The following is an 8,157-nucleotide window of genomic DNA, read 5'->3' as shown; positions in this document are numbered from 1 at the left end:
TTACATACATATAATTTTTCTATATTCATATATATGAATGCATAAATACAAATATGAATTTATTCACACACACACACAAATAGAGAAGGAATAACAGGAAAAGTTTCCACTCCTCACAGACAAAAGACAGACAAGTCTAATGCAGGTATTTTTTTCATATACATCATTTTCATGAAGACTAAAGTACCTTTGTAGTATTTTTAATAGTTTTGGGAATTACTGGGGAGTCAGCCATGCTGTGGTTTGGAAAACAAAACAAAAAACACAAACAGCTTTTTACAGAAGCTCTCCAATGCTGTGTCTATATCTGTATCAAAGAAGAGTTTCACAGCAATGTAAGCCCTTATTTATTTATTTATTTATAAACTGTGGCAGTTACAACAGATGGAGGAATCATGCAGAGCTAGAAGCACATAATTGCTATATGTAGTTATGCACAAAGCCAAACTTTGTTAATTCAACACTAACCTTGCAGCCTAGAGGATATAGAATAACTTCTGTCCCTGTGCATCCTGACACTGGGTCATTCTCAAGTTGTTAAAGAAACTCTATGAGGAAAACATATAGCCAAATGTTCTCCAGCAAATCTCTCATGCCTCAACAGCTCAAGTCAAGCTAAAGAGGGAAACTTCTCTGTGGTTCTATGCTTGTGTGGTAAGTACACTCACACCACCCCATGGGTGATGCTGAAGGATCCCAGCTGGGCAGGGTTGAGAGAGAACCAGAAGCCATTCCAGCTACTGTGCAGAAGGAGAACAACTCAGCACACAGGCAGTAGTTATCCCAGGACAGAAAAAGCAGCATCTTCTTCCATTCCTCCCCTCAAATTTGCTCCACTGCGCATGTAAGACAGGTTGAGGGATATGGATGTGGAAGGGTTGGCAAATGCTCAGTCAGCAACCCTGCCTCAGGAGCCATATGACTTCCACGACCTTCATAACACCTATGGAAATACTGATGTAAAATAGACATTTAAGGTCATTTTTATTCATTTAAGGTCATTTTTATTCCCCATGCACTCTAGACTCTGGGCATTTCTGAAATAACATCTTGAGGAGGAGGAGGCAGAAGTTATACAAAACCTACAATTTTTACTTTTTAAGCACACGCTAATGAAATATTGTTGAGCAAATCAACCACCCCTGACTCACATACATAGACAGACACCTATTTCCTGCCTCCACAAAACAGGGAGCAGCAAGCTCCGTCATTAATTCACTCAAGCAAGAAATATTTCCACAGTTTGTTTGAAATCTGTTTCTTGACAGCCAGTCTAACTTCTCCTTTTCCTCTGCTTCATCCCACCATGTGAAGGCCCACCCTTCAAGGCCACCTCAGTCCTCTCTTCACTGTTCTCAGGCAATTTTGTCTTAGTCATCACCTCTGACAGGTGGTTGAGAAGAACAGCCCTGATCTAAGAGAGCTTCCACTCCTTTTTCCAGCCACTGTGGAGAAGATAGGTTTCCTTTCTAATATACAGCAGCTATAATTTCAGCCTGAATAGCAGCAGATTTATATCTGTGCTCCTACAACTGAGGATTCCCTTTAAGGAGAAATCCAATCTTTTCTTTCCAAGTCAACATGTAATTACATACAAGCCAGACATAGTCTGCAGCATCTTCACAGTTATCCTTGTCCCAGAAAAGGACTAGGCTGGGTGCAGGGCCATACAATATATTCCAACGAACACAGAGTGGGGACAGAGCCAAAAAGCTGACTATTCTCAGCATTAACTCTAGCCTGCTGTCATTGGTGTTTTTGTTGCTCCCATGATTGAGGCATCTGGGTGCCATGAACTGTTGGGCACTACTTTAGTGCTTCCCAGTGTGATAGGAACTACTAATATCTCTCTTTTAGAAATAAGCAATCAAAGCACAGAGAGAATAAGATTTCTCCATGAAACTGAATGTTGATTTCTTTACCCTTAATGAAGCATAACTGGAGTTAAAGTCTAAGTGCTTCCACCACAGAGTCCTAAATAGTTGTCTTATTTTATGAATGTGGTGCCCATGAAAACACAAAACAAATCAGCTTTTCCCCTCTCCCCTTACACTGAAATGATTAACCAAAGAGAAGGCTTGTGTACAAAGCAGAGTGCACATTGTCCTCCTCTTTGATTTCAGTGCAGATTTGAAGCAGTTCAGACCGGGAATAGGGTCTCAAAAGGAAATCTAAAGATTAAGGCTAAACCCATAATAAGGAATTGTTAAAAGCAAACTCATAAATAAGAAAGCACACATATGGATTGTCTGAAGTATGTGAACTTTTGTATTTCCTATATTCCCACCTGATTAGAAGCTTTCCCATCTTGTACTCCTTCAGCTTTTGCAGTATATTTTCTATTTAATCAGTCCTGAAATGTTACATCTTCCAAGGTCTTCTAAAATATCTTTTCAGTTCTTAATATAGCCCTTGCTTTCAAAGCCTTGAGCTGGGCAATGGTACCAGGAACACTAAATTCACCCAGTACCAGCCTGGTATTCACAGCTGTAAAGACTGGAAAGCTACTGGTTGTGGTTTTAAATTACATCCTCATTTGAGAGGACAACACTGCAAAGCTAAAGTAAAACCATGCTTCTTCTACGAAATGGCTGGAAATCTGGGCAAAGTTTCTGGGATGCTTAGTTGCCAGGAAGATGTCTGCACAACTGGCTGCAGCAGCAACAAATGACCCAGTCCTGGCAAAAAGGTGTAAAAAATGTATATTATTGGTCATAATTCATTGTTGTCTGGACAAGGAGCAGTTTCATAATGAAATGACCATGTGTTAACCTGGATGTGAAGCACAAGGGGAGCCAGTGCTTCATAGCTTACTGCTGACACCAGGCTTTCATTGCTCAGAAACTGCTCAGGTGGAGGTAGGCCTCTCCACTCAGCAGGAGATACAACTGCACATAGGGTCCTTGTGCACAAAGCCACTGGTTTCAGCAAGATCATGCCACAGCCTGTACTTCTTAAAGGGGTCATCTTCTCCTTCACACCTTTCACCCTCTTCTGCCTCCTACCCTCTTCCTGCCTCCTGTCCTCTGCACACCCTGACCTCCTTTTCAGGTACAAAAGCACCATTCAAGACAACAGCTTATTTTGCTGACCTTCCCAGTTTATCACTTCCTCTGGTGCTGCAGCTCCAAGACTGTTTTTCTCCAGCAGACAGAAAGAGGTTTGTTAGACCAAAGGTTGTTTTTGCAAAAGCAGTGTAAGTGGTATATTTATCTCACCAGGGGAAATGCCTCCAAAGTCTGATTTCCATAAAGCTTTCAAAGTGAATCTTAGGTAACCCTCCTCAACTGAAGCAGCTCTGTGATACAGTCAAGGGTGGAAACCATCCAAGCAAAATTAAATAGGAGCTGTTTGAGATTTATTTTTTTTACAGTAATATTTAGATATATATCCAACAGAAGTAAATATCAAAGGAAAGTAGCTGATAAGCCTGTAAACTGACAAACTTGAAGGCATCCCAAATAACAAGATATCTTTAACTACTGGCTCAGAGCAGCACCACTTTCAGAAAATAAATAAATAAATAAAGATTGCATAAGGGAGTTTAGAATTTGTTTCATAACAAGTTTGAACTAAAGCTCCCGACCCAAGCATCCCAAAATGTTGTGTTCACAGCATCCTATTAGTATGAACACTCGAGAGAAAGGAGTGTCCTCTCTAAGCTGAACACTTGTGCAAAAAACAAGGATGAACTGAAAGGAGCCACAACAGAGCCTAGTGGTTGGTGACTTCTGTCCCTGTAGAATCAATAAAGTATTCAAGGAGTTAATACACTTTCAAGCTGTCTTTACTGCTGCCTGTTGGCACTTAGCAGCAAGAGCACTGAACTGAGAGGAAGAAATGTCCAGAGGAGCTTTACAGAGTCATTGATGAAGTACTAGTTTCTCCACACAAGCAACTCTTCAGCTTAAAATGTGCTTGCAAATGCAGTGTGAATCCCATGAAATGTGCTTCTACCAGGAGATATCCCATGTAAACTGGACAGAAATAAGCTGCCTGGTGTGGAAGCTGGGAATCTATTCAAATAAAACAGCTGCTGTTGTGATGAAGTCTCAGTACTTCACTCATGGGTTTATGTTGATAACTTACCCAAATTTTCAATAAATGTAGAACATACTAAAATGAAAATCTTTTCCTATCCTACTTATTAGCATTTAATTCAGATTCCCACTATAGCCAAACCTGCCACACTGTTTGACTTTCTCCAGAATTTTCTGCAAAATATTTAATGCAAGCTTTCTTGCACTTAAAAGTTGTTATTAGTAATTGATGCCAGGCTGAAAGAGCTAAAATATTGGATCTTGCCTTGTGCAGAAAAACAAGTTACGGTCACGGGCTTCCAGATTTTATTCTGAGACTTGCCACAATTTCCATTACTACCAGCATAACTATCAGAACAACCATCAAATTGTTCTTTGGATGGGGACTACTGCTACTTTGTTTAAAACAAAGGTAAGATCTACTATTCTTCCTTAGAATTTCAAAGCAGATGTTTGGTGTATACGCTCTAAAATAAATGTATAGTATAGACAAGACTACTGTTTCCATCTATCCAGAGTAGGTTGCATAGTCAGGAATACAAAATATATCACATTTATTGTACCACCATTGCAGCCTTAACTGTAGCTCCCTCCCTTCTCACCCCCTCAACTCTGCCAGGTAAGAAAGGAATGAGGATCAAAACACCTGGCAATAAAGGCACCTCCAGAAATAAGCTCCCAGTAAAAAAATGGTTAAGAAATTTGCAGTTTGACCATCACTGTAGCAGCAGTTAAAAGTGCACTCTAATATAGCAAGCTACCGTCAAGGAACCTGATTATTCTCTAAGTCACCTATACATATGGATTGTCACAGAAGGAGACACATCTAGGTAGACTAGGCTGTGCAATGCTGCTGGATAGAACACCATCTGAGTCAAAATGGTCTGGAAAAGATTGATCCAAAGTTCACTGAACCTAATGCAGAGAGTCTGAGAAACATGGGCATTCACAATCCGGCCCTGCTCTTTGCTGAGGAACTTTATGTTCTGAATTTCAGATATTCCTATCTTCTTAAGTACCTATGGCATGCATGTAGTCAAAATGCTTCAGAAATATGAATTCTCACAAACACTCATTGTCATTAAAGATCAGGCCATTGCTGTTACCCTGCATTAAAAAACAATGCCTCCTGCAGTTCTAATTGCTGGTCCTGACTGCCCAAACTGAGAAAATTTCAGTGTTTATTTTTTTTCTTGCTAGAACTATGTTTTGAAGGTCAGTGGAATATCTATGGCCTCTTTTACACACTAATTGCCACAAATCACCATGTGTCATCTTAATTATAAAAGCATCTTCAAGGAACTTGCTACAAAGCAGCAATTCTAATTACCTACTCTGCATGTTCTCTGACAGGAGTTTATGAGGAGAAAAATACAATTCAAAAAGCTGGTTGATAAAGTCATTCCTTCCAATTACTTCCAAAGAAACCATTATCCTCAGGGTGCAGCAGGTGCTAAACAGGGACAGGAACTTGTTTTTCTTACATGCACCCATACCATCTGCCCAGAGCACAATGGAACATTTCCATGAATGTCCCTGTAGGATCTCTACTACTGCACTGACACTGAAGTCACAGAAAGGATTTTTAATGCATTTCATACAGAAGTGCTGGAAATAAGGCATATTCTTTCATCACTCGCCTAACTGAAGAAATACAAAAGGTCAGAGCAAGCAGCCAAACCCATAGGGTTTGGATGGAGTCTTTGCTGAAAGAAAAGAAATACTTTAAAATGAGATCGAAAGATTATTGCCGGTCTTTGTAAGACTGACTGGTTACATAACCAGAGGTGGAAAACTGCAGAATACCTCTGTATGCAAAACAAACAACGTCTGGCCTAAAAAATGTGATTGGCATTAACACAGAGCGATTGTTGCTGAGCCACCTTGGTGACATGTAAGTCAGCACAAGCTATCCACAGGCTAAGCCAAAAATGAAGTTGTGTTTTACCACATCACCACATAAAAGCCAATTGTTTGTAAATTACAATTATGGTTAAGAGATAATGGTATAGTTCTTTGTTCTTCATGTATCATGCCACTCATATTTAATTTCAGATTCAGCAACTAAATACGTCAGTGGCTTACAACAGTAGTAACAAAGGTTTTATATAAGGTTCGTTCTGTGGGTTTTCCTCTTGCCTCAGAAGCATTACTTCTTTCACTGCAGTCACTGCCAGAAGCCAGCCTAAGCCCTACAAACATTGATATCGCTTCTGGAATGCACGCTTTTTTCACCAACTGAACAAAAAAATCCGAAAAACAAACCACCAACCTAGCGAAAGTAAAGAAGAAATAAATCAAATTTCTGAATCAAATTCTCACTTATGCTACACTTTTCTCCACAGCAGAAATAAAACACCCGAGCATCCTGACAATGCACATTATTAAAACAGGCTGCAGCTGCCAAATCGAACTGATGGAGGAAACTGGTTTTTACTATTAGAGGGTTCAATCATCGTGGAGACAATGGGAGAAATCCAAAGGGCAGAAAGTGAAAACAGAAAACTATCTCCGGATAGTTGATACTAAATGAAAACTGTTACAAATTTGGATTCTTTACATTTACTAACATCTCTCTAAAATATGCAGATGTTAGCTAGAATATGTCAGTTATGATATGGAGGAAGGGTATTTCTCTGCAGTTCATCGCACTGTTTGATGTTGTGTGCATATGCCAGACTGGGTAACATTAATGATGAACCTGTGATCTCTCCATCATTCTCCCTGCACATCTTCACAAACTTTGAAGTTTCACTTTCCCCTACTCTTACTTAATTTATGAGGAGGTAAGGTAGGATACAAAACTAAGTGAATAATTGTTATAGGTTTAAAAAAAAAAAAAGTGTTCACAATTTAAGCTAGCAGGCAGCAAACAGTTGGGTCTATGTGGGTGGGTAGGTGGGTGAACATCCAAAACTGAACTTTTGAACTGCCCAGCAGAAGCCTGCTATTTGCTAGTTGCAATAGATGCAGCCAGGCTGTAAATTTTGAAGACACCTGGACTAAACAAAAGTAGAATGTCTTTCAATTAAGGAAGAGACATAAGACAGGAGCACCAATTAGAAGGCTGATCACATGTTGTGCTTCTTCACATTTACTATTAGCGTTGGCAAAATCAGGGGGTTATGGTTTCAGAAAGGAGCCCAACAAGAAGAGATGCTGCACAGAGAAACAGTGGTCTTGGAAAGAAGAAATGGGCCTGGAAATAGGAAGGTGAAGATTCCAGCTGGAGGAAAGATCATAGAAGTGGGGGAAGATCTGTGACATCAAAGAGCTGAGTGGATATGAATGCTGGGGGAGACCCAGGGGTGTTGGCCAGTAGCAGCTAAGACTGACACCTGCAAGCAACAGCACAGCATGAAGCAACATGACTTTTTGTCCAGCCTTCCCAGATCAACAACAATCTCCCCATACAGAAGGAAAAATGAGACCTAGTGAACACAACAGTGATAGGGGAGCATGTGAATGAGAGAGATAATCAAGAAGGGTAAAAGCTTTGACCTCGACTATTCTTAAGTAAGTCTCAGTATCCAGCTCCACTACAGCTGTTAACCTATGACAGCAATGTTCAGTGTTCACTGGAATGGAGAAGAGATTGATCCATTGCAACTGCTCATAGTGGATACACATGCTGTACCCACAGGACTGCTGTAAGTAATGTCATCAGCACCCCCAGCACTAGAGAGAATTTAACTTTATTTTCCTTCCTTCAGCCTGCTCTGCCACTCTTCAGGAATCTCTGGTTTCCAAACTGAACAAGTCACATGCCACCACCTAAAGTGGCACTAACCGGAGGAAGAAGAGAGCAGGCAACTGCACCTACGAAGAGATTACTGCTCCATTCTGGCACTGAAGATTATCAGGACAACATAGGACTAGGGGAGCAGTGGAGCTACATGGGGAGTTGCCCCTTGGAGAGACTCCAAAAGCCTATGCATAACCCCATCTTCTCTAAGGTGAGGAGCAGGAGAAAGCAGATCTTTAGCTGGACTTCTCTACTTTTCTGGCAGTGTGGCTGAGAAATGGTAAACAGAAAAATTACCCACCTTTTTTCCTTCCCTCCCTTTCTCCAGTGAGTCTGCAGCCAGTAATGTTCATTCTCACTGTAATCATAGGG

Source organism: Cygnus olor, chromosome 1 (genome assembly GCF_009769625.2).
Source record: "Cygnus olor isolate bCygOlo1 chromosome 1, bCygOlo1.pri.v2, whole genome shotgun sequence".
Taxonomy (NCBI): Eukaryota; Metazoa; Chordata; class Aves; order Anseriformes; family Anatidae; genus Cygnus; species Cygnus olor.
Note: the sequence above shows the minus strand (reverse complement) of the source record.